At 34.3% G+C, this 27,966-nt stretch overlaps 1 long non-coding RNA gene across 10 annotated transcripts in view; it reads right to left on the bottom strand.

The window, feature by feature from the left end:
• Nucleotides 1-928: 928 nt before the first annotated feature.
• The window catches only part of LOC309621723, a 281,097-nt gene continuing 254,059 nt past the window's right edge, over nt 929-27,966 (bottom strand). For 7 of the 10 annotated variants that reach the window (XR_014240208.1, XR_014240209.1, XR_014240210.1 and 4 more), the window contains one exon: nt 19,953-20,892. This is a non-coding gene — a long non-coding RNA (uncharacterized lncRNA). Of the gene's footprint in view, nt 1,113-6,734; nt 9,768-19,952; nt 20,893-25,737; nt 25,924-27,966 lie in introns of those variants that run through there. The other 3 variants (XR_014240214.1, XR_014240215.1, XR_014240217.1) reach the window with 3 other exon arrangements.

Here is a 27,966-nt window from a genome sequence, read left to right as displayed (position 1 = left end):
ATATAGACGATAGAATAGGAGGGGATCACTGTAGAGACCACAGTGGTGAACAGGCTTGTCGGAATCCTGAGCTTGGCCACATCACAAAACGATACTCAAATTTAAAGTTAGAAAAGAATGAGATATCAAACACATTAAGCTTAGTTTTTGTTGATATTCATCCAGATCAGCATTTAGGGTGCCGAAAGGTCATATTCCAAATAAGTCACAGATCTGACTGGATTCAGCATCCTTGCCCACTCAGAGTCTTGTCCATCTTTCATGGTCACAGCAACCATGTGCATTATAGAAGCTACTAGTTCCTAGGAGCCCAGATCCCCAGGCCTGTGATCTTTTTATAGTTTTGAAAGGGATCTGGAGGTAGAATGCAAGAGTATTTTCAACATTCAAGGGTCTGATCTGTTGCTTTATGAGAAGATTCATGCCATATCACATCTAAATTTTTTTCCAAAATTTATTATAAATTTTTACAACCTCTTTGGGTCTATGTAAGTTTACGTAACCTGACCTTGGCTTACAGAAGGCACAAGGTTTAAACATCTAACCATCAGAAATTAGCAGAAAGTTTGCTGAAATTTGAGGTGCAGTAACTTTGGGGATTGAACCATAAGTATCCCTTGATGCCCTGATTCCCATCCAGACCCTCGGTGGCTAAAATTTAATCTTAATTCTGCTTGAAATTAAGTGTTTGTATTCATCTATCATTCGTTTTTGATAAAATGCCTAGAGAGATAAAATGAGGATGTCAAAGAACAATCTCTTATAAAAATGTGTATGGCTTTAATAATAATTGTATGGTCTGTTTATTTGACTGCTGCTAAACTCTAAAGTTCATTTGTAGCAAATTTTTATTTTTTATGCAACAATTTGCCTGTCAGGATTCCTATTTTATTTTTTGGCTGTGTTGGGTCTTCGTTTCTGTGCGAGGGCTTTCTCTAGTTGCGGCGAGCGGGGGCCACTCTTCATCACGGTGCGCGGGCCTCTCACTGTCACGGCCTCTCTTGTTGCGGAGCACAGGCTCCAGACGTGCAGGCTCAGTAGTTGTGGCTCACGGGCCCAGTTGCTCCGCGGCATGTGGGATCTTCCCAGACCGGGGCTCGAACCCGTTTCCCCTGCATTGGCAGGCAGATTCTCAACCACTGCGCCACCATGGAAGCCCCCATAACATTCTTTTTTATTTTATTTAAACATCTTTATTGGAGTATAATTGCTTTACAATGGTGTGTTAGTTTCTGCTTTATAACAAAGTGAATCAGTTATACATATACATATGTTCCCATATCTCTTCCCTCTTGCATCTCCCTCCCTCCCACCCTCTTATCCCACCCCTCTAGGTGGTCACAAAGCACCAAGCTGATCTCCCTGTGCTATGTAGTTGCTTCCCACTACTTATCTATTTTACATTTGGTAGTGTATAAATGTCAATTCTACTCTATCACTTCATCCCAGCTTACCCTTCCCTGTCCCTGTGTCCTCAAGTCCATTCTCTATGTATGCGTCTTTATTCCTGTCCTGCCCCTAGGTTCACCAGAAACTTTTTTTTTTTAGATTCCACATTTATGTGTTAGCATATGGTATTTGTTTTCTCTTTCTGACTTACTTCACCCTGTATGACAGACTCTAGGTCCATCTACCTCACTACAAATAACTAAATTGTGTTTCTTTTTATGGCTGAATTTTATTCCATTGTATATATGTGCCACATCTTCTTTATGCATTCATCTGCTGATGGACACTTAGGTTGCTTCCATGTCCTGGTTATTGTAAATAGTGCTGCAATGAACAATATGGTACATGACACATTTTGAATTATGGTTTTCTCAGGGTATATGCCCAGGAGTGGAATTGCTGTGTCATATGGTAGTTCTATTTTTAGTTTTTTAAGGAACCTCCATACTGTTCTCCATAGTGGCTGTATCAATTTACATTCCCATCAACAGTGCAAGAGGGTTCCCTTTTCTCTACACCCTCTGTAGCATTTATTATTTGTACATTTTTTGATGATGGCCATTCTGACTGGTGTGGGGTGATACGTCATTGTAGTTTTGATTTGCACTTCTCTAATGATTAGTGATGTTGAGCATCTTTTCATGTGTTTGTTGGCAATCTGTATATCTTCTATGGAGAAATGTCTGTTTAGATCTTCTGCCCATTTTTGGATTGGGTTGTTTGTTTTTGGATTTTGAGCTGCATGAGCTGCTTATAAATTTTGGAGATTAATCCTTTGTTAGTTGCTTCATTTGCAAATATTTTCTCACATTCTGAGGGTTGTCTTTTCATCTTGTTTATGGTTTCCTTGGCTGTGCAAAAGCTTTTAAGTTTCATTAGGTCCCATTTGTTTATTTTTGTTTTTATTTCCATTTCTCTAAGAGGTGGGCCAAAAAGGATCTTACTGTGATTTATGTCAAAGAATGTTCTTCCTATGTTTTCCTCTAAGAGTTTGATAGTGTCTGGCCTACATTTAGGTCTTTAATCCATTTTTAGTTTATTTTTGTGTATGGTGTTAGGAAGTGGTCTAATTTCATTCTTTTACATGTAGCTGTCCAGTTTTCCCAGCACCACTTATTGAAGAGACTGTCTTTTCTCCAGTGTATATTCTTGCCTCCTTTATCAAAGATAAGGTGACCATATGTGCATGGGTTTATCTCTGGGTTTTCTATCCTGTTCCGTTGATCTATATGTCTGTTTTTGTGCCAGTACCATACTGTCTTGATTACTGTAGCTTTGAGGTAGAGTCTGAAGTCAGGGAGCCTGATTCCTCCAGCTCTGTTTTTCTTTCTCAAGATTGCTTTGGCATTTCGGGATCTTCTGTGTTTCCGTACAAATTGTGCTCTTTTTTGTTCTAGTTCTGTGAAAAATGCCACTGGTAGTTTGATAGGGATTGCATTCAATCTGTAGGTTGCTTTGGGTAGTATAGTCATTTTCACAATGCTGATTCTTCCAATCTAAGAACATGGTATATCTCTCCATCCGTTTGTATCATCTTTAATTTCTTTCCTCAGTGTCTTATAGTTTTCTGCATACAGGTCTTTTGTCTCCTTAGGCAGGTTTATTCCTAGGTATTTTATTATTTTTTGTTGCAATGGTAAGTGAGAGTGATTCTATAATTTCTCTTTCAGATTTTTCATCATTAGTGTATAGGAATGCAAGAGATTTCTGTGCATTAATCCTGTATCCTGCTACTTTACCAAATTCATTGATTGGCTCTAGTAGTTTTCAGGTAGCATCTTTAGGATTCTCTGTAGAGTATCATGTCATCTGTAAACAGTGACAGCTTTATTTCTTCTTTTCTGATTTGGATTCCTTTTATATATTTTTCTTCTCTGATTGCTGTGGCTAAAACTTCCAAAACTATGTTGAATAATAGTGGTGAAAGTGGGCATCCTTGTCTTTTTCCTGATTTTAGAGGAAATGGTTTCAGTTTTTCACCATTGAGAACGATGTTCACTGTGGGTTTGTCATATATGGCCTTTATTATGTTGAGGTAAGTTCCCGCTATGCCTACTTTCTTGAGAGTTTTTATCATAAATTGGTGTTGAATTTTGCCAAAAGCTTTTTCTGCATCTATTGAGATGATCATATGGTTTTTATGCTTCAGTTTGTTAATATGGTGTATCACATTGATTGATTTGCTTATATTGAAGAATCCTTGCATTCCTGGGATAAACCCCACATGATCATCACGTATGATCCTTTTAATGTGCTGTTGGATTCTGTTTGCTAATATTTTGTTGAGGAATTTTGCATCTATATTCATCAGTGATATTGGTCTGTAGCTTTTCTGTGACATCTTGGTCTGGTTTTGGTATCAGGGTGATGGTGGCCTTGTAGAATGCGTTTGAGAGTGTTCCTCCCTCTGTTATTTTGTGAAGAGTTTGGGAAGGGTAGGTGTTAGCTCTTCTCTAAATGTTTGATAGAATTCTCCTGTGAAGCTATTTGGTCCTGAGCTTTTGTTTATTGAAAGATTTTTAATCACAGTTTCAATTTCACTGCTTGTAATTGGTCTGTTTATATTTTCTATTTCTTCCTGGTTCAGTCTCGGAAGGTTGTGCTTTCCTAAGATTTTGTCCATTTCTTCCAGGTTGTCCAATTTATTGGCATATAGTTGCTTGTAGTAATCCCTTATGATTCTTTGTATTTCTGCAGGGTCGATTATTACTTTTCCTTTTTCATGTCTAATTCTGTTGATTTGAGTCTTCTCCCTTTTTTTTTTTTTTCAGCATTTGCCTTATGTATTACAGTGCTCCTATGTTGGGTGCAAAAATATTTACAATTGTTATATCTCCTTCTTGGATTGATCCCTTGATCATAATGTAGTGTCCGGTTTGTCTCTTTTAATAGTCTTTATTTTAAAGTCTATTTTGTCATGGAGGCAACCTAAGTGTCCATCATTGGATGAATGGATAAAGAAGATGTGGCACATATATACAATGGAATATTACTCAGCCATAAAAAGAAACGAGATTGAGTTATTTGTAGTGAGGTGGATGGAGTTAGAGTCTGTCACACAGAGTGAAGTAAGTCAGAAAGAGAAAAACAAATACAGTATGCTAACACATATATATGGAATCTAAGGAAAAAAAAAGAAAGGTCATGAAGAACCTAGTGGTAAGACGGAAATAAAGACACAGACCTACTAGAGAATGGACTTGAGGATATGGGGAGGGGGAAGGGTAAGCTGTGACAAAGTGAGAGAGTGGCATGGACATATATGCACTACCAAACGTAAAATAGATAGCTAGTGAGAAGCAGCTGCATAGCACAGGGAGATCAGCTCGGTGCTTTGTGACCACCTAGAGGGGTGGGATAGGGAGGGTGGGAGGGAGGGAGATGCAAGAGGGAAGAGATATGGGAACATATGTATATGTATAACTGATTCACTTTGTTATAAAGCAGAAACTAACACACCATTGTAAAGCAATTATACTCCAAATAAAGATGTTAAAAAATAAAAAATAAAGTGAAAAAACATTCAGGGTCAAAAAAAAAAAAAAAAAAAGAAAGTATGTTTAAGGTATATTTCAGTCCTAAATTTCTAAATTTCCATAGCACTGTATTGTCTAGAAAGGCATCAATTTCTCAACTTTTCTGGGACTTTTCAAAATTCAATTATTTTGACAAGTTATAAAAAAGGTAAACTCTTTGGTTTGTAATACTGTGATGCATTCTTTACTTATTTCTAATTACCTTTATCTTAAATATTTCTTAATCATATTGGAATATCTCCTTGTTGCAGTTTGCTCAAAATTTGACATGATGGAGATATATATCTTTAGAATTATATGTCCTAAAGTGCAAAATACCTGTATTTTTATTTCAGACAACTTGACTATAATTTATACAAATGTTTTATATCTATGGACTTAATTTGCAAAATGCAGGCATAGTGTTAGACATATTTATAACCTGTATAAAAATCATGGGCAGGCATATAAACATTCCACCTTTTGCTACTTATGAAAAAAATAGCAGGCTATCCAATTATTTTGTGATAGTCAATTATATATACATTACTAAAGGCTCATGACTGGTATCTCTTGTGCTCAGAGTCCGTACTAATGTAAAAGTAAGAGAATCTGATGGATAGCAAAGGCTGCAGAGAAAGAATGTTAACTTCAACACCTAAAATATATAAGTTGCTGTTCTTCTCTATAGTTTTAGAGCATTCAGCAAATCTTTACAGTCAATATATGTAAAATATCAAAGTCATCATATGTACCTTTGGGATAACACATAAATGCAAAGGTAATATTTATATTTTCTTCAGGATAGCTTGAAAATATTATCGTGAGTTTTGTTGTATATCAACTTAAGGGGTGAAATTATTATTCATTATAATGCTTGTTGTAACATAGCTAAAGGATTTTAAATACTTGCTGGAAAACCCATAGGAGAAAATGCAAATGGAACTCATGTCTTACAAGCAAGTTCTAATGGAAAAGCTCATCTGGTGAAATATAAATTTGAATCATTACAAAATTTAGGCCAATGAAAATGTTTCCCCCAAAGACAGTCCTTTCTTACTAGATTGGAGGTTTTACTGTCCTATACCACTTCTGACAGCCTCTTTTTAGCAAACATCTAGAATTAAGTGAATTAACTATTATATCTAACTTATAAGTATAGGTGATTTTCCCGTGTAACTCCATAATTGAGATCTACATATCCTTATAAGCTATTGTGCGTTATGTCACCTTTGACTTGTGAGACCCACTTAAAATCAGAGAAAAAAAAAGGAAGTGAAATTTTGTTTCCATTGTGACACCTCTACTTTTTTTTAACTTTTAAAAGTTCTTTTATAATATTTTATCATAGTATTTATATAGTATATAATACATCCAACAAATAGGTATTGATTACTTTTAGGTGTTGAGGATCAAAAGGCTAAAACTCTGGGCAAATACATTCTATTTGGAAATTCAGTCAGTGCATGAATAAATACATATATAATACCAGACAAAACTAATGTGACTCTGTAGCACAGCACATAGGAATCTTTAACACCCTTGAGTAGTTGGGAAAAAATATGAATTAAGGTAGTGGCAACACTGGTATAATAATTATTGTGCCTAGAAGTTCACAGCTCTTCTTGACATGCCATTGGCAGAAAAAGCAGTTAGTTCTTTTTAAAGAAATAGTACAGTCACAGGATGTGAGGGGAAAATGAAAAAGAAAAACCATTGGCCAAATTTGAATATATCTTCAGCAGTTTGGTCTTTTCAAAATTGCAGTGTATTTAAAATTCATTTTAAATCTTAGCAATTATTTTGTATAATTTAGAATATTTTATTTTGTATATTCTTAATTATTGAATTATTATTGATTTGCAGTATTATATTAGTTTTGAGAGTATAACATAATGATTCAATATTTTTATACATTATGACCATGATAAGTCTAGTTACCATCCGTCACCATACAAAGTTATTACAATATTATTGACTATATTCCCTATGGTGTACATTGTAGTCCAATAGCTTTTTTATTTTATAACTTAGCCATCATTTTCACACTAATAGATTGCCAGAGTTTCCTTGATTAAAAGAATCAAGTCAAGGATAAATAATTTTTGAGATTTAAAATTACTTTAAAATGATCACATGTACTGTTATTGCTGTTTCTATTTCTCTTTTGCTTCCAATTTTTGCCTTATCATGTCTTATTTTGTCTTTCCTTTCCTTTTTAAACATTGTTTTCTGTTCTGTTTTTTTTTCTTTCTTTCTTTGTCCTGCCTTGCCTTTCATTTCTCTTCTTTTCATTCTTTTTCCGGGCACATTCTGAATCTAAATGGGCATATTTGAGGTGAATATCATATGGTCTACTGAAGACCACACATACTGAATATCTAGAGATTCTCTTTACTAACAAATATTTCAAAGAGCAAGCTGCCTATTAACCAGATGTCATTATTATGTTTTTAAAATATATTCTAGTTATTCTCAGTTTTGTGTGGCTATTATATTTTAAAGCTTGCGTTAGTAATAATCTACCCTGTCCCAGGGATGATGTCATTACCTGCTCACTTACTCAAGCCAGACATTTAGAGTCCATTTTTGATTCTTCACTTTCTTGTGGGCTGATGTCTTATCCATTTGAGGTCTATTGATTTAATCTCCTACATACTATACAACATGCCTACTTTTCTCTATCTCTGTTACCATCAGCTTAATTCACAAGAGGGAGAAAATGATGATTCTAGGATTCCTGGCTTTGGTGATTGGGAATGACACCATCCTTACTGAAATGAGAAAACTTGGGGAAGGTTAGTAACTGTTGTCAGGAAAATCAACTCCAGAAATATTCTCTCTGCCTCTACCTTTCCCAACCCTTGTTCATTCTCCTTCTAGCAGATCCAACTGCAGTGGAAATTTGGCCATGTCATTTCTATTTTTCAATTATTCAATGGATCCCTATGTCACTTCAAATACAATCAAACTCTCCATCTCAGTCTACAAGGCTATGCATAATTTGATCTATTTGTATGTTTTAATTTTCTTGAATCACTAGCTCATTATGGTGAGGCAAAACTGCTCTTAATTTTCAAATATTTCAAGCTTTATCCAATTTCAAGAATTGTGCAGATGCTCTTACTTGCACATGCTCATCAAAGTCTTTTCTCCATGTTCTCTTTACTAAGTCCTTCTCATAATTCAGGTTTCTGCTCAAATGGCACTGCCTCAGTGAAGCCTTCTCTATTCTATTCTTTCTAAGTGGGTCGTCTCTGTTTATTTTCTGTGGCCAGGTTTTTTTTTTTGGTTTTGTTTTCTGTGAACCATTTTTTTACAACTAGAAATATTGTGATTTATGTCTTTTTATTTTTTCTCTAAGTTCAATTAGATGTTGTTATTTATTTCTTCCCTCAGTTGTATCTGATGCCAGCACAGTGCCTGGTAGGAGAGAGGTATTCATTGACTATTTACTAATGAATGAATACAAAGATTTAATGAATTAGTGCTTACATTTTGATAGAGTGTGCATTGAATTACAATCTTCCCCTGATATGTACTCTTCTAAAACTTTCATTTTAAATTACAACTTGAGATTCCTGCTTTTATTATTTTTCTTGTAAAAGAGGACTTTCATAAATTACTTAATATATAATTGCATGAAGATGGGAATTTCCAGTTTTGTCTTAGAGTATTATGTATTAAAGCTATTTTATATATTAAAAGAAATATATTTCACTTACAGTGTGAATTTTTATAGTAATATAAGGAACATTTTTATGAGTTTCAGTACAGGGAAGAATAGTTAACTTGCTCTTTTTGGGAAACAAGATTTTTATCCCTTTTCAGTTTTAATGTCTTCTGCAAATAATATTTTCTCCAGATGCACAGTCTGTAGTCCATTTTGTAAGGTTTTCTTTTTCTGTCATTTTGCTCAGACTCATCTGTACACAAACATATATTTTGCTCATGTTTCAGGGGCAAGGACATTTTGTGGACATCATTATATTGATTTTTTTTCTTTAGACCTAACCTATCAAGATGATTCTTAGTATATTTCATTTTCTAAACATCACTTTGATCTGGCTAGATTTTTCTAAGTATGCAGCATAAAAAGCGAACGCCAAATCAATTGTATTGTTAAAAGTGCTCAGGACACAGCCATTTAGATATCTAAATATTAACTTCATTGGAAATGAAGTGTCATAATTATTTTTTTGGCTATGTCACGTGGTTTGCAGGATCTTAGTTCCCTGACCAGGGATCTAACAGGTCCCAGGGCAGTGAAAGCCCCGAGTCCTAACCACTGGACTGCCAGGGAATTACCAAAGCATCATCATTGATGTTGGATTACATTTGTGGTTAAAATATTATAAACTTACAATTTTCTTTTGCAATTTATAAGTAACCTGTAGGATGATGCTTTGATTTTATGTCATAATCTGATGCTTATTCACTACACTTCTAGAATCATTAGACCTACTATGTAATTACACCATCTGTATTAAAATTAAAATAAAAGCAACTGGTTTGATAGAGCAGCATCTATAGTCAGGGCTCTTTCACTTATAAACTCCTCTAACTAAACTCTACCTTTAAGCTAAAAGAAGACTCCTTTGGAAGATACTGGAGATACCAGGGGCTCCATGTAAACTTTCTCGGAGGCAGGGCAGCTCGAGAGTCCTGGGCACTGTGATCGGGAACAGGGCTCCACTATGACCAGCGCTCTCTTTTTCAGGTCTGCTTCCATATGGGTGCAACGTCATTCTCTCCTGTTGTAGATGTGTTTATTTTTTCTCCGTTAAGAGCAGGAAAACTCACCTGTAACCAAAGTGTGGGAGGCAGTGAGGGCATTCTTTTTATTCCTTAGCCTCACGACTAAAACTATAAAGAATGAATCTGACTAAACTGCCCTGGGCATGCTACAAAGATTGGCTCAGCCTGGGCCCTGTAGGAGAAGGTGGTATGGCATCAGGGGAGTCTGAGAATCATGGATCTGTGGCCATTGTTGATACTGGGAATATAATTGTTGTGAGCTAAGAAGTTACTTCAACTTGGGTCTACTAGAAGTTGCAAAGTGCCATACAGTTCAAAAGAGGAAGAAAGTTTGATCATGGAAACAATATATTATTTTTATCCAGAACTTGAGCTTAATTATCCCTTTTATATCTCTTACAATACTGAGAATTTTTTTTTTTCCTTAGGTAATAACTGACTAAAGGTTCATTAACTACTTACAGCAAAGACTTCAGTGACTGGGTTCAATATAAAAAGAAATGGACATATGGACTCACTAACTGAAAGGAATGTTACTTTTCTGAATTGCTGTAACTATCATTAGACAGAGTTTTTTAGATGACTCAGCTTTTATAATAAAATTTTAGATATGATTTTATAGACTAAAACAACTTGTATTCCTATCTCATTAAATCTATTGAATAGCCTACTCATTTAGTCACTAAATTAATTATATGCAACACAGCATTAATACATTTGATTAATGTCCATTGACAAGAAAAAAAAGAAAAATTCCAGCATATATTCCCTGAAATTTCTTATAAAAGAGTTTCTTGAAAATAATGTAGAAATGTAGTGGTGAATAAATAAAAGATATCTGTATATTTTTTTAACTTGAGAAAAGCAAAACATTTCTAGCTCTCTTGTATTTATTTCTACAATATTAGTAATTATAAATGTATTTGAAATATTTGCTGTTTTTTTTTAACATCTTTATTGGAGTTTAATTGCTTTGCAATGGTGTGTTAGTTTCTGCTGTACCACAAAGTAGACATGTATCCCCATATCTCCTCCCTCTTGCATCTCCCTCCAACCCTCCCTATCCCACCCCTCTAGTTGATCACAAAGCACCGAGCTGATCTCCCAGTGCTATGCAGCTATTTCCCACTAGCTACCTATTTTACATTTGGTACTGTGTATATGTCAATGCCACTCTCTCACTTCGTCCCAGCTCACCCTTCCCCACCACCATGTCCTCAAGTCCTTTCTCTATGTCTGAGTCTTTATTCCTGTCCTGCCCCTAGGTTCTTCAGAAACTTTTTTTTTTTTAGATTCCATATATATGTGTTAGCATACCGTATTTGTTTTTCTCTTTCTGACATAATTCACTCTGTAAGACTGACTCTAGATCCATCCACTACAAATACCTCAATTTCATTTCCTTTTATGGCTAATATTCCATTGTATATATGTGCCCCATCTTTTTTTTTTTTTTTAAACATCTTTATTGAAGTATAATTGCCTTACAATGGTGTGTTAGCTTCTGCTTTATAACAAAGTGAATCAGTTATACATATACAATATGTTCCCATTTCTCTTCCCTCTTGCATCTCCCTCCCTCCCACCCTCCCCATCCCACCCCTCTAGGTGGTCACAAAGCACCGAGCTGATCTTCCTGTGCTATGCGGCTGCTTCCCACTAGCTATCTATTTTACATTTGGTAGTGTATATATGTCCATGACACTCTCTTACCCTGTCACATCTCACCCCACCCCCTCCCCATATCCTCAAGTCCATTCTCTAGTAGGTCTATGTCTTTATTCCCGTCTTGCCACTAGGTTCTTCATGGCCTTTTTTTTTTTTTTTTTTCCCTTAGATTCCGTATATATGTGTTAGCATACTGTATTTGTTTTTCTCTTTCTGACTTACTTCACTCTGTATGACAGACTCTAACTCCATCCACCTCATTACAAATACCTCCATTTCATTTCTTTTTATGGCTGAGTAATATTCCATTGTATATATGTGCCACATCTTCTTTATCCATTCATCTGTTGATGGATACTTAGGTGGCTTCCATGTCCTGGCTATTGTAAATAGTGTTGCAATGAATATTGTCGTACATGACTCTTTTTGAATTACGGTTTTCTCAGGGTATATGTCTAGTAGTGGGATTGCTGGATCATATGGTAGTTCTATTTTTAGTTTTTAAAGGAACCTCCATACTGTTCTCTGTAGTGGCTGTATCAATTTACATTCCCATCAACAGTACAAGAGGGTTCCCTTTTCTCCACACCCTCTCCAGCATTTATTGTTTGTAGATTTTTTGATGATGGCCATACTCCGTGGCCATTCTCACACCTCTCGGTGTGGGGTGATACCTCATTGTAGTTCTGATTTGCATTTCTCTAGTGATTAGTGATGCTGAGCATCCTTTCATGTGTTTGTTGGCAATCTGTATATCTTCTTTGGAGAAATGTCTATTTAGGCCTTCTGCCCACTATTGGATTGGGTTGTTTGTTTTTTTGATATCAAGCTGCATGAGCTGCTTCTATATTTGGGAGATTAATCCTTCATCAGTTGCTTCATTTGCAAATATTTTTTCCCATTATGAGGGCTGCCTTTTCGTTTATGGTTTCCTTTGTTGTGCAAAAGCTTTTAAGTTTCATTAGGTCCCATTTATTTATTTTTGTTTTTATTTCCCTTTGTCTAGGAGGTGGGTCAAAAAGGATCTCGCTGTGATTTATGTCATAGAGTATTCTGCCTATGTTTTCCTTTAAGAGTTTTATAGTGTCTGGCCTTACATTTAGGTCTTTAATCCATTTTGAGTTTATTTTTGTGTATGGTGTTAGGGAATGTTCTAATTTCATTCTTTTATATGTAGCTGTCTAGTTTTCCCAGGACCACTTACTGAAGAGGCTGTCTTTTCTCCATTGTATATTCTTGCCTCCTTTATCAAAAATAAGGTGACCATATGTGCATGGGTTTATCTCTGGGCTTTCTGTCCTGTTACATTGATCTATATTTCTGTTTTTGTGCCAGTACCATACTGTCTTGATTAAGATTTGGAGTATAGTATGAAGTCAGGGAGCCTGATTCTTCCAGTTCCGTTTTTCTTTCTCAAGATTTATTTGGCTGTTTGGGGTCTTTTGTGTTTCCATACAAATTATGAAATTTTTTGTTCTAGTTCTGTGAAAAATGCTATTGGTAGTTTGATAGGGATTGCATTGAATCTGTAGATTGCTTTGGGTGGTAGAGTCATTTTCACAATATTGATTCATCCAATTCAAGAACATGGTATATCTCTCCATCTGTTTGTATCATCTTTAATTTCTTTCATCAGTGTCTTATAATTTTCTGCATACAGGTCTTTTGTCTCCTTAGGTAGGTTTATTCCTAGGTATTTTATTCTTTTTGTTGCAATGGTAAGTGGGAGTGATTCCATAATTTCTTTTTCAGATTTTTCATCATTAGTGTATAGGAATGCAAGAGATTTCTGTGCACTAATTTTGTATCCTTCTAGTTTACCAAATTCATTGATTTGCTCTAGTAGTTTTCTGGTAGCCTCTTTAGGATTCTCTATATTTAGTAACATGTCATCTGTAAACAGTGACTGTTTTAATTCTTCTTTTCCAGTTTGGATTCCTTTTATTTCTTTTTCTTCTCTGATTGCTGTGGCTAAAACTTCCAAAACTATGTTGAATAATAGTGGTGAGAGTGGGTAACCTTGTCTTGTTCCTGATTTTAGTGGAAATGGTTTCAGTTTTTCACCATGGAGAACAATGTTGGCTGTGGGTTTGTCATATATGGTCTTTATTACGTTGAGGTAAGTTCCCTCTATGCTTACTTTCTAGATGGTTTTTATCATAAATGGGCGTTGAATTTTGTCAAAAGCTTTTTCTGCATCTATTGAGATTATCATATAGTTTTATCCTTCAATTTGTTAATATGGTGTATCACATTGATTGATTTGCTTATATTGAAGAATCCTTGCATTCCTGGGATAAAGCCCACTTGATCATGGTGTATGATCCTTTTAATGCGCTGTTGGATTCTGTTTGCTAGTATTTTGTTGCGTTTTTTTGCATCTATGTTCATCAGTGATATTGGCCTGTAGTTTTCTTTCTTTGTGACATCTTTGTCTGGTTTTGGTATCAGGGTGATGGTGGCCTCGTAGAATGAGTTTGGGTGTGTTCTTCCCTCTGCTATATTTTGGAAGAGTTTGAGAAGGATAGGTGTTACCTCTTCTCTAAATGTTTGATAGAATTTGCCTGTGAAGCCATCTAGTCCTGGGTTTTTGTTTGTTGAAAGAATTTAATCACAGTTTCAATTTCAGTGCTTCTGATTGGTCTGTTTATATTTTCTATTTCTTCCTGGTTCAGCCTCGTAAAGTGCTTTTCTACGAGTTTGTCCATTTTTTCCAGGTTGTCCACTTTATTGGCATATTTTTGCTTGTAGTAATCTCTCATGATCCTTTGTATTTCTGCAGCGTCAGTTGTTACTTTCCCTTTTTTTCCTGATTAGTATGGATAACAGTTTATCAATTTTGTTCATCTTCTCAAAGAACCAGCTTTTAGTTTTATTGATCTTTGCTATTGTTTCCCTGATTTCTTTTTCATTTATTTCTAATCTGATCTTTATGGTTTTTTTCCTTCTGCTAACTTTGGGGTTTTATTGTTATTCTTTCTCTAATTGCTTTAGGTGTAAGGTTAGGTTGTTTATTTGAGATTTTTCTTGTTTCTTGAGGTAGGATTGTACTGCTTTAAACTTCCCTCTTAGAACTGCTTTTGCTGCATCCCATAGGTTTTGGGTCGTCGTGCTTTCGTTGTCATTTGTTTCTAGGTATTTTTTGATTTTCTATTTGATTTCTTCAGTGATCTCTTGGTTATTTAGTAGTGTATTGTTTAGCCTCCATGTGTTTGTATTTTTTGCAGTTTTTTTCCCGGTAATTGGTATCTAGTCTCATAGTGTTGTGCCTGCAAATGATACTTGATAGGATTTCATTTTTCTTAAATTTGCCAGTACTTGATCTGTGACCCAAGATATGATATATCCTGGAGAATGTTCCATGAGCACTTGAGAAGAAAGTGTATTCTGTTGTTTTTGGTTGGAATGGCCTATAAATATCATTTAAGTCCATCTTGTTTAATGTGTCAATTAAAGCTGGTGTTTCCTTGTTTATTCTCATTTTGGATGTGACCATTGTTGAATGTGGGGTGTTAAAGACCCCTACTATGATTGTGTTGCTGTCAAGTTTCCCTTTTATGGTTGTAAGCATTTGCCTTATGTATTGAGGTGCTCCTATGTTGGGTGCATAAATATTTACAATTTTTATATCTTCTTCTTTATTGATCCCTTGATCATTATGTAATGACCTTCTTGGTCTCATGTAATAGTCTTTATTTTTAAAGTCTATTTTGTCTGATATGAGAATTGCTACTTCAGCTTTCTTTTGATTTTCATTTGCATGGAATATCTTCTTCCATCCCCTCACTTTCAGTCTGTACGTGTCCCTATGTCTGAACTGGGTCTCTTGTAGACAGCATATTTATGGGTCTTGTTTTTGTATTCATTCAGCCAGTCTATGTCTCTTCGTTGGAGCATTTAATCCACTTACATTTTAGGTAATTATCAATATGTATGTTCCTATTACCACTTTCGTAATTGTTTTGGGTTTGTTATTGTAGGTCTTTTCATTCTCTTGTGTTTCCTGCCTAGAGTAGTTCCTTTAAAATTTGTTGTAAAGCTGGTTTGGTGGTGCTGAGTTCTCTCAGCTTTTGCTTGTCTGTAAAGGTTTTAATTTCTCCGTCAAATCTGAATGAGATTCTTGCTAGTTAGAGTAATCTTGCTTGTAGGTTTTTCCCTATCAGCACTTTAAATATGTTCTGCCACACACTTCTGTCTTGCAGAGTTTCTGCTGAAAGATCAGATGTTAACCTTATGGGGATTCACTTGTATATTATTTGTTGTTTTTCCCTTGCTGCTTTTAATATTTTTTCTTTGTATTTAACTTCTGATAGTTTGATTAATATGTGTCTTGGCATGTTTCCCCTTGGATTTATCCTGTATGGGACTCTCTGCACTTCCTGGACTTGATTGACTATTTCCTTTCCCATATTAGGGAAGTTTTCAACTATAATATCTTCAAATATTTTCTCAGTCCCTTTCTTTTTCTCTTCTTCTTCTGGGACCCCTATAATTCGAATGTTGGTGTCTTTAATGTTGTCCCAGAGGTCTCTGAAACTGTCCTTAATTCTTTTCATTCTTTTTTCTTTATTGTGCTCTGCGGTAGTTATTTACACTATTTTAACTTCCAGGTCACTTATCTGTTCTTCTGCCTCAGTTATTCTGCTATTGATTCCTTCTAGAGAATTTTTAATTTCATTTATTCTGTTGTTCATCACTGTTTGTTTGCTCTTTAGTTCTTCTAAGTCTTTTTTTTTTAAGAAATTCACGTTCTTTTATTTATTTATTTATGACTGTGTTGAGTCTTCGTTTCTGTGCGAGGGCTTTCTCTAGTTGCGGCAAGTGGGGACCACTCTTCATCGCGGTGCGCAGGCCTCTCACCATCGCGGCCTCTCTTGTTGCGGAGCACAGGCTCCAGACGCGCAGGCTCAGTAATTGTGGCTCACGGGCCCAGTTGCTCCGTGGCATGTGGGATCTTCCCAGACCAGGGCTCGAACCCGTGTCCCCTGCATTGGCAGGCAGATTCTCAACCACTGCACCACCAGGGAAGCCCCCTTCTAAGTCTTTATTAAACGTTTCTTGTATTTTCTCCGTTCTATTTCGAAGACTTTGGATAATATTTATTATCATTACTCTGAATCCTTTTTCGGGAAGACTGCATGTTTCCTCTTCAATTGTTTGGTCTGGTGGATTTTTACCTTGCTCCTTCATGTGCTGTGTATTTGTCTGTCTTCTCATTTTGCTTAACTTATTGTGTTTGGGGTCTCCTGTTCACAGGCTGCAGGTTCGTATTTCCCATTGTTTTTGGTGTCTGCTCCCAGTGTGTAAGGTTGGTTCAGTGGGTTGTGTAGGTTTCCTGGTGGAGGAGACTGGTTGTTGTGTTCTGGTGGATGAGGCTGGATCTTGTCTTTCTGGTGGGCAGGACTTTGTCCGATGATGTGTTTTGGGGTGTCTTTTACCTTATTATGATTTTAGGCAGCCTCTCTGCTAATGATTGGGGTTGTGTTCCTGTCTTGCTAGTTGTTTGGCATGGGGTGTCCAGCACTGTAGCCTGCTGGTCGCTGAGTGGAGCTGGGTTTTAGCATTGAGATGGAGATCTCTGGGAGAGCTCTCTCCGATTGTTATTACGAGGGGCTGGGAGGTCTCTGGTGGACCAGTGTTCTGAACTCGTCTCTCTCACTTCAGAGGCTCAGGTGTGACACTTGGCTGGAGCACCAAGACCCTGTCAGCCACACAGCTGTGTCATCCTGGAGAAGATGGACTGAAGCCAGGAGAAAGCTAGAGGATGGGAGACCTGTCAGAAGGTTTGTTTGATGAAATCAGGCAAAGGATGGTGACATCCTGTACCCAGGATCTAGTCGCGGAGGGGAAAGTGGTGCCTCAGGAAGCCAAGCGCGTGATTCTACCCACTCTGTTTTTAAGAAAGATATACTCTGTTGTTAATTATTGAAATAAGATGTATTGATTTAGTCTCTGAAATGTCTGCACCAACAAATCAATTTGAAAATATTTCTTTCCTTAAAAATTAATGGTAGACAAAAAATATTTAAAAGTTAAACAATATGAAATGAAAATTTTAGTTACTGAAACAAAAATACTTTTTACTACAGTAGCTCTATTACAATACCTGTTTTGAAAATATGAATTTGTTCCAAAAGGGTGGATATATTTGGGAACAATTAAGACATAATGTGAAAATGGGTCTTTATGTGAGATTTTGATCTAATGAAATACTAGGTGAATGTAGGAAAATGCACCCAGATGAGTTGTGTACTTAGAAACACACAAAATGTAAACATGGACACACCTCAGGTATCTACCAGCTACCTCAGTTAACTATGCACTTGCCGTGAGCCATGTTTATCCACCTCAGGTCTTACAGTTTTCCTTCCAATTACAGAGAACCCTCCTTTTACTACTTCATAATAACTCATAGGCTGTAACCCCTCCAATATCTACTTCCGCAAGCAAATTTCAAATAAGTTTGAAGGTAAATTGCCATATTCAATGTAATATTTATGCATGAACCTTTTACTATGTGTAAAACTGTACTACCATATTTTTTATGGCCTTATTTTTTTTCAGTGTCACTGACCAAGTTTCTGTGTGTGTCATTCTTCCCATGAGTTCTGTGTTTTTTATTGCACAATTTTTTGCATGGCAGAATCATTTTTAGGAGCATATATATTACATTGGAGGATGACTGATTGTATGTAGATTTTATGGTAAACTTGTGACCAAAATAAATGATCAAGACAATTTCTGCGGAGTTTTAATAATTGAATGTTACTATGCATAATATGATTTTATATAATTTTTGAAAGCAATCAAAATGAAGTTAGTAAACATAGTAATTAGAGATTGCACATAGGCCTATATTAAGTCTACTTATATAAATATTCATACTATATTAGAATGAATTTCCATAAAACACATTATTTAGGTATATGAATTATAAATTAAATATGGTCTTGGTAAATGGTAGGATATTTTCATTACTGTTGTTAATTCATTAAAATCTTTTAATTTAAAATTTGAGTACTAATTGTGGGAGGATTTATAAAATGTGCTGTGTTACCTTTAAAAATGAAAATAATCTTCAAAAAGAAGAAATTAATAGCTTGTGAACATTTATATTTTACATATTATAAGTAATTTTTATTTTAAGATCAAAATAGTGATTTAAATATACTTATTTACACCTACTGAAATATATTCAGGTGTGTGTCAAAACGTAAGTTAAAAGTTTCATGTCAAAAAGTATGAAAATTCACATTATTTATCTTATAACTGGAAACTCTTGAAAGAGTTAGTTAACCCCTATCGACCTCACATTTTTCACAAAAAATATAAAACATAAGATTTTACTATAGATTTAATGAGAAAATTTATATGAAATAGAGCTTACTACCATATCTACCATAAAATATATGTACAACTATGCTATTTTCCCTCATACCTCCTTTCTTATTTTAACTATCACACATTAATAGAGAAAATCATTGAGTAAGAGCCTAAAAAAGTTTTTTTCATGAGTTATTATGAAAAGAGCCAGAAAAGAGCCTGGCAGTAGATAAAACACCTAGATAGAAAATGAAAATATCAACTGAACGTTTAAATATCATACTAAATATCTGCAGCTATAATATAGTTTATACTTGGATCTTAGTATATACAGAATAACTGAATTTATTTTTATGGTTTTTTGTAGTTGTCTAACAGCTTATTGAAATCTTTATATGCCTTCCTGAGGTATAGGTCCTCAAGAATGATGGTACCAGCTTTCTCTGTTTAGAAATATCTGGGTGTTTCATTGTCAAAATGACTAGAAGGCACTAATGGCATTTCACACATGGCGGCCAGCAATGCCAGATGTCCTGTAAGCCTACATTGCAAAAAGTGCTCCCCATCAAATGCTACAGTGAATAGCCACATGGGTGACAATCTGTAATTATCTAGTCAAGATACTAAATATTTTACATGTAAACACTTTGAGATTTTGATATAAAGTAAAATTTTCAAGAATGCAATTACTGTGTAAATTAAAGGAACAATGTACCTTTTTTAATCTAAAAACTTCCAAGAGTTTTCAACATATACAAAAATTACGTAGCAAAAGCCAAATTACTGAAGTTATTCAAGTCACCAATAGAACACTGTAGCAAGCTGAATTATCACATCTGTGTCTTGTCACATCCAGGATAATTGTAATATTTAAATATATAATTATTTAGTCCTCATTTTAAAATATCAGATAAAGAGAAAAGGCGTAAATACATTTCATTTGAATATTTCAAATTGGTCATTACAACATAATGAGGAATGTACTGATACAATGTGGCCACCCATTTTTTTTTAATTGAAATAAAACTCAGGATGTAGAGCTCACTTAATAAAGCATATATATATATATATAAATTTTATGTTTATATATGTGCATATATATGTTTATATACCTATATAATGTAATAATATAATATATAATGTAATTAATGTACATTATATATTAATGTAATATATTAAAATATATTCAATTTTTAGAAATTATAAGCATAGTTTAAAAACCAAAAACTGCCACTAGAGTGTTTACAACATATTTTAATATTTTAGTCATCACAGGAAGAGTTGCACTAGACATTTTATTTCCTCTTTGTGATAAAAGTACAAAAAGTAAGTCGCATTTGTGTTAAGAGAAGCAAGTAATACAATTTTAATTTGGATGATATAAATTTGGAGCCTAGAAGGCTCATGAATCTTAGTAGGGTTTATGAAAAGTCTTCTAGAATGCATGTGTCTTAATAAGGTCTCCAGCACTGTAGCCACTTAGACCAGAAAACCCTGAATCGGAGAAAGACTCCCTCCTTGACCAAAGTTTAGACAGGCCACTCTGGGCCTTCTTTTCAAGTCCAGTTTTAGCAACAAGCTTTGGTGAGCCAATTTATCTAGAATTCCCTCACCCTTGATATCTGACCTTGGCCTGACTTTAGCAAAAATCCATTTTAACAAGAATGGCTCTACCCTTGATATCTAATTAATTTTCTTCCACTGAGCCCCTCACTCTGTTCTGCACTTTGGCTGTACATCCCCAGTTGTCTTTGCTGTACCTAGAGTCGAATTCAACTTCTCTCTCCTATTGCAATAGTCTTTCCCATATTGCAATAGACCTGAATAAAGTCTTTCTTGCTGTTTCTAACAAGTGTTTAGTGTAAAATTTCTCTTTCACAAAACATGTGTCTTTATGTGGAGAGAAGAAGAATGTCAACAAAATGTTAAGTCATTCAAACCATAAAAACCCTGGATTCTGATATGTGAGGCATGGGAAAGATGAAGAGCTTCCTCCAGAGGGGGGGTACACTCAAGGCACAACCAAGGTGATGGTGGAAGCATTTGTGCAGTAGAGAGGGAATGCGTGGCAGGCACCTCTCTTGACTGATGATTGATTGATCAATTTGGAGGCATGCAGGCGATATTTTGTCTTGTTTGGCTGAGTACAATGAAAATGTTCTCTTTCCTTCCAGATTTCCTGCAATATAGTTAAGGTTAAATATATATTTTTACTTATTTCCGAAAGCATACTGGGCAAGCTTTAATGGTATTAATTTGGTAGAGAAAATAACCAATGTAATAAACCCACATTTCAGCCTATTCTTTTAATACTTTCAGAATGATTCCAGAAGAACCTTAAATAAATGGTATATTTATATTCGTTTTATGCCTTTTTATTGTGACTTTATAATAAATGAGAAGTTTTTTTGGTAAATATTGGAAGTTAACATTCTTAGTTTGGATAAACAATTTTGAACATCTAACTAGCAAACCCGTATAAAACTAAGTAACACCACAGAATACAGCAAAAGAATAATTTAATGAACTTAGAAGACTAACTAGACCTTTGTGCCTAGCTTATCAGGGAAGATAGATACAATTTCAATACCAATGAAATAAACTCCCACAAATTGATTTTTCTTTGTGTACACTCATCAGTGTAAACGCAATTAAATTGTAAAGCTTGCACTTGTTCAGGAAAGATGTTTTCTATTCATATTCATGCTACGTGGGTGCTTTGGTTTCTGATACTTTGTTATATGGAAACCTTACAAAGTGAAAAAAAAATAACTACAAGTTTATGAGTCTTTATCACAGAGGATTAAAACATATGCCTTTCCTTTAAATAAATACTATTATTATTGTTTTTCATCAAATTTTAATATTAAGAATGCCTTTTTGAATTAAATTCTAATTATTATGAGGCCTGAAACTTTTAAATTAGCATGTGCTGTAATTCAAATGAAATGATAGCTAATTTGTTCCCATCAAATTAATACAAAAAACAAGAAAATCAAAAGTTGTGTCTTTAAGTTTTTTGTTTCAGAAAGTAAAATCACACATAAGTACTATTTTTTAAGGCCTGAAGAGCTTCTTGGCAAGTTTATAAAATGCTTAATTCAATAATATAAACTTCACAAAAATACCCTAAATTACTACTGTGATCTCTGATTTTCTAATGAGGAAACCATGACTCAAAGATTATCATCTTGCCCCAAATCAAGCTGTTAGTAAGATACGGTTTGAAATTCCACTTTTACTGACACCAAAACTTGTACAGTTAACCAAATAATCAGTTATGTTCAGCTCTGTGTAACTAAATACCAGATAGACATTTTCCCAGCAATAAATCAATGTCTTATAGGAGTGTCTGTCTGTCTCAGCATACCACATATTTCATGTGCTGCTTGCAGGTATGTATTCTACATAAGATTTTATTCTTGGGTTACATTAGTATAAATTAGCTATCTCAGGAAAATGGAATGTCCATCATTGTGTGTGGGAAGACTACTTTTTACATTGACACAACTAAGAAAATTTCCCTTTTACAATAGTTTCGATCAGGAATCTGGACTGAATGATATTTTTGGAACACGATTTTCCAGTAATTACTTTATCACCATAAGATAGAAAAAAATCTAAAATTAAAAGAAATTTCTATTTAAAACTTGAGTTGTTTAAATCATTAGATGTGTGACTTTATTATAACATCAAGATTTCAGACACTAAGGATTCAAGAAATTAACCGGGGTAAGCAATTAAAATATGACCTCAAACACCCTAGTATATTGATCAAGAGTTTGCCATTTTTAGAGCTACATTTATGAAAAACAATAACAAAAGCCAGAAAGCTAAAGCTTAATGCATATTGTAAGGCCAAAAGCAATATAGGAAAATTCACCTCCTGTTGAGAGGTGTTTTAAAAATTGTTTAATCTACGATCCAATTCGAATCTCATTGTTCTGAGAACTCCAATATGTCTCCACAAGAGGTCATCCCTGTCACCTCAAAATTAGCTATTAAATGCTATGCTCTATTGTTTTGGCTTGCTTGGGATACACATAAAATTATCCCAAAGATTTATCTAAATAGAGAAGGTTTTAAAAAATACATGCCCTGATTTAAAAATAATAAGCAATGTAATTCTGTATTTTCACAAGTGATTTGATAAACCAGGCTAAGTGATAGTTACTAGGCAGGGGTGTTGTAAACTAGTGCTCCAAATAACAAAGCATTGATGTATAGTCTTTGCTGATTTCCAATACTCCCACCATGGCTGATTTCAAGATATTAACATGATACCCCTGAATATGGAGTTGGGAATGTTGTCAGCAGAATGAATATGTGGGTGCAATCTTTAAATAAAAGGAAGTAGCAGTACAAAGCGTGTGAGGCACGAGTAAGCCTGGGAATTTTGTTGAGCAAAAAGGTCATTGGGCTAAACGAACAAGAAAAATCAGCTAATGAAACAATTTCATTCAATAAGAAGATGGGGATATGCAAATATCTCTTTGAGATCTTGCTTCAAATTCTTTTGGCTACATACCCTTGCTTTCACTTCTATTTGAACTTGTTTTCATAGGTTCTGTAGGTGGATAACTAGAACATTGATTTGCAATATTTTTACTCTTTTAATATGAGCATTTGATCTTAAAATTCTTATGTGATTATAGATTTAGCTTCAGCCCATGCATTTCTACATGTTGTGGTTTAACATTTATTTAATTCACAACAATTTCAAATGTCCTGCTGGATTTCTTCTTGAACCTATGCATTACTGTATTTAAAAGTGCTTCATTTAATTTCCAAACATTTGAATATTTTCTCAGTATTTGTCTTATTTTTTTCTATTTTGATACCACTACAGTCAGGGAATACCCTTTGTATGATTTTAAATATTTTTATTTCTTTATTTATCTTAGGTTTGTTTTATGGCTCAGAATGTGATTTATCTTGGAAAAACTTTTATGTGCACTTTAAAATAATATGTACTCTGCTGTTAGCTGGAATACTGTATAAATTTTGATTAGATAAATTATTTGAGAATATTGTCCAAATTTATTTAATTACAGATATTTGTTCTACATTTTTGTCAATTACTGAGAGAAGTGTTTTGAATTTTTCTATTACAATTGTGAATTTTTCTATGTTTTTTTCATGTCTAACAGGTTTTTCTTATTGCATTTTATGGATTATTGTTAGATGCATACACATTTAGAATCGAGGTATATTTCCAATGAATTGACCACTTTATAATTATGAAATATATCCTTTTATCCCTATTAGTAATTTTCCTTGTTCTGAAATCTATTTCATCTTTTATTAACATAACCCCCAGCTTGAGGACAGATGTATCTGTCCTTCCATCTAACCTGATTTGTACAATGGGAGGAGATGTGTGTAGGCGAAGAGGCAAGCTGTACGTTTCTGTGTTTATGTTCAGAGTTCTTAGAATGGACCTTTCTCTTCCTACCTCCACTGCACTGGGATCTGCATGTGCCCCCTCTGCTTTGATCACCTCTCCCTGGTCCTGCCCTGATTCAGCTCTTACTCCCTTCATTGCATTTCGGCTAAAGCCTTTTCTGATCTCCACCCCTAAACTGGGTCAGATCCCTAACTGTATATAATTTACCTGCCTACCATGCTTCAAAATAACCATGAATTTAACAATTGACATAACCCAAACATGGGCTGGTGTCTCCCTGCCCCCTTCCCAGGGATTTGTTTCAATGTGGATGGATTCCCAGAACCATAAGCTATGATAACCCAAAGTTCTCCCCTTGATTTCTGAGAATTCTAGAGACCACTTCCTCCTGTTTCTCTCTGCTTCTGCACAGACCCACCGCCTATTCTGTTCTGCATTCGCCCTGCACAAATCGGTCCCTCCTCTGGCAACACACTCCCAGCATCTCATGCTAGCTACCGGTGGGAGTTAGGGAAGACGTGGGGATGCCCAGGGGAGGTCCGTGTATCATCACTTGTGCTAGTGGTAATAAGTAAACCCATCTCACCATCCCCCTCCTCTTCCCCCTCCTCTTATCTTGGCACAAAGAGAAATTCTTCCCTTGCCAGAAGGGCGGGTCATATCACTCTCAGGTCCTTTCTGCTCCAAAAAGAGTCATCAAGGAAATTTTCTGAGTAAATATAGAGCTCACTAATTTCTTGTAAGTCAAAGAAAGCTCCTTTTAGAGTTTGCTTTGCCCTGGGGTGATTGGCTGCTAGTTTATTTTGACTAATGTTTCCATCCTTTTATTATATTCTATTCTTTTATTTTGTTATATATTTTAAAATTATGTTTCTTATACATAACATATAGTTGGTTCTTTCTTTTAATACAACATGACAATTTCTGTCTTTGAAATGCTCTGCTTATTATTAGAATTTAATGTATTTATAGATATGAATGGAGTAAAATCTATCATCTTGTTATTTTCTTTTTACCCCATCCAATTTTTCTTCTATTATTCTTTTTCTCTCTTCATTTGTAGTAATTATCTTTATAATTCTATTTAATATCCACTACTGTCTTATTATTCATAGCTGGGTTTTGTTTTGTTTTGTTTTGTGGTTTTTATTTTACAAATCTGTATTTTATATAGGAATTACAATATGCATCGTAATGAATTTAACTTATGGTAGTGAATGAAACTTACCTCAGTACATTATACAATACATCGTAAGTAGAGAACTTTCAATTTAAAAAAAGGCTGGGTTTATAATCTTGAATGCTAGATCTTTGATATAAATACTATGTATAAATCCCTCACATGTCTCTCAATCTTGATTTTTCAAAATATTTCTTCTTCTTTCTAACATTTATCTATAAAAACCAAGCAGATAAATCTGTTTAAAAAAGAGGAACACACACTTTTGCAGAAAAGTGGCATACTGGCATGGAAAACTGGACTTTAATTATAAGGCTTATAGCTGGATGAAACCTTGAAACAAAGTGAAATGGAAAACATAGATATTTTAATCAATAAGTTATTAACCAAATTCTTCAATTTGATCATTTTCATAAAAAACATAAAGAATACATATGTATTTGTATGAATACTCCTTTTATTTAAAACATAGTTTCCCTTAGTTTCCTTTTTAACTGTCAGTTGAGTAGTGGTTTCTGTCATTAGATGTTACTATTTCTTAGTTGCTATGTAGTTGATTTGTTTTGAGTTATCCATGTCCTACTACTCTTCTGTTTTGTCAGTTTTGCATGCTTAGCAAATGGCTAGAAAGAGTAGAGGATAATTTAATAACAAAATATAGGGAAACTGATTTTTTGTAAATAGTACCCTTTTTAGACTAATGGATGTTTTTTGAAAAATTCTTGCTAGAAAGAAAAATAAGGTAATCTCTTAAAGTTTGTGCCTTTGTTTTCCATTATATTTAAAGAGTGTATATTATTCCTTGCTTATTCTTGTTGCTTGGGGATAATATTTTTATTGAAATAGACTGTGTTTTATGAAGCTTATCATATTCCCTAAAAATAAATGCCAGACTTTTGTCTTCATTTTAATTTAAATGCAGAAAAAGTAAAATCCCTTGTTTAATTTGCACTAGTTTCCATTGCACTATTAGTATGAAAAACATATACCTAAGCAATTTTAAATAGACCAGATTTAAGAAGAATAGAAAAATAAACTAAAAAATTTTGCTTACAAATTGTATATACTGACTTCAATGATGGGAAAATTGATTTCCTGTTAGAAAATAGATTATAAATTAAAATATCTCTTTCAAATGAAAGATTCCTATTCCTGTACTTGAAAGGAAACTGACCTATTATCAATTTAAACAAAGCTCAAGGAAGCATCATTTTAGAGCCTAAAAAACTGAAAATGCCTCAGAAGTGATTCTTAATAAATCTGCAAAGACAGAGGGTTTTGTTCTGTTTTGTTTTTGTCCCTCTTGCTTCAGCTTTCACTAGTATTCTTTCCCCTCATCTAAAAAACTAAAACCCTCCTGCAGTGTGCCCACTCTGGACCCAAACCTGCTTTTTTCAGGTACTTTTTTGAAAACCATTTCCCTATTGTGCATTAACCCAGTTTTTCTTAAATATGTACTATTGTTGAAAGGCTAATCCCACATTAATAATCCTTAAAGAACTAACAAGAATTCAATCACACACAACCTCTACATCAGCAGGATATTTCAAGGTGGAAGGGAGTACTGGTGTTGGGTTTGTCCTCACTTAATAACATTATTAATGATGTGGATGAGTGAACAAATATTATGAGAAGGAAATTCATAGATATTAAATATGTAGAGTATGCAGAAACAAATAGGTTAGAAGCTAATGCCTGTGAAATGACCTAGAGAGGTTAAGTTAACAGTTGTTCAATATTCTTCTAGGTTTCAATAAACTAGGTCATTTAGTTGATAAAATAATATAATCAGTAAAGAACAATGCAGCAATGATAGTTAAACTGAAAGGCAAAGAAAGAACAGAAATTATATAATGTTGCATTGTTACATAGTACAGTGTTTCATGAAAATTTCTTAAGCTTTAATTCATACACAAAACCAAAAGCAGTAGTTCACTGTTCTTCACTGAGAGAATACATTATTTATGTGGAAGAATATTTAAATTCACATAAATAACGTAAGTAATCTTTTCATTGTGAAGATATTCATAGCATTCAAATAACTTGATAATATATGAACTCTGGATCTTCAGTATTTTTGATCAATAATTGATAATCAAGATTCAGTTTGCAATAACTCATGATCTAATGCTAAGAAGGGGAAACAGGTTTCTTCTTTAACTTTCATATTGGCTTTACTCTATTCAATAGATTGTGAGTTGAAATTCGTTCTCGGTCTTTACAAGTTATTTTGAAACGTTTTCAGATGAAAGGCATTCAACTATTTTATAATTCCTAACTTTTGGAAAACTTTTTATCTATTACATCTCAGATCCTTAGCTTAACTCCTCTGATGATCCAGTGTAAATAAGTGGTTCCATTTTCTTGCTATATTAAAAATTCACTATATATATATAGGCACACAAAAATAAACAAATTGGAATTCTTTTAATTCAGATAATATAGTATCCGTGGCACTTCTACTTTTACCATGACTCAAGTTAATACTTTTTCATTGTCATTCATTAGATTTTACCTGTGAAAGGAGACACATCACGTGTTTTATTATAAAAATGGGAATGAAACTAAATACAGTGTTTTATGAGGTAATGAAGTTTTATTTTATATTGAGGGATATTTAATAAAATCTCTCTCCCTTACTACTTGACTCACAATCTAGCAAAACT

This window comes from Balaenoptera borealis (assembly GCF_965194805.1).
Source record: "Balaenoptera borealis genome assembly, contig: HAP1_SCAFFOLD_942, whole genome shotgun sequence".
Classification (NCBI taxonomy): domain Eukaryota; kingdom Metazoa; phylum Chordata; class Mammalia; order Artiodactyla; family Balaenopteridae; genus Balaenoptera; species Balaenoptera borealis.
This window is presented reverse-complemented; position numbering and strand designations above follow the sequence as displayed.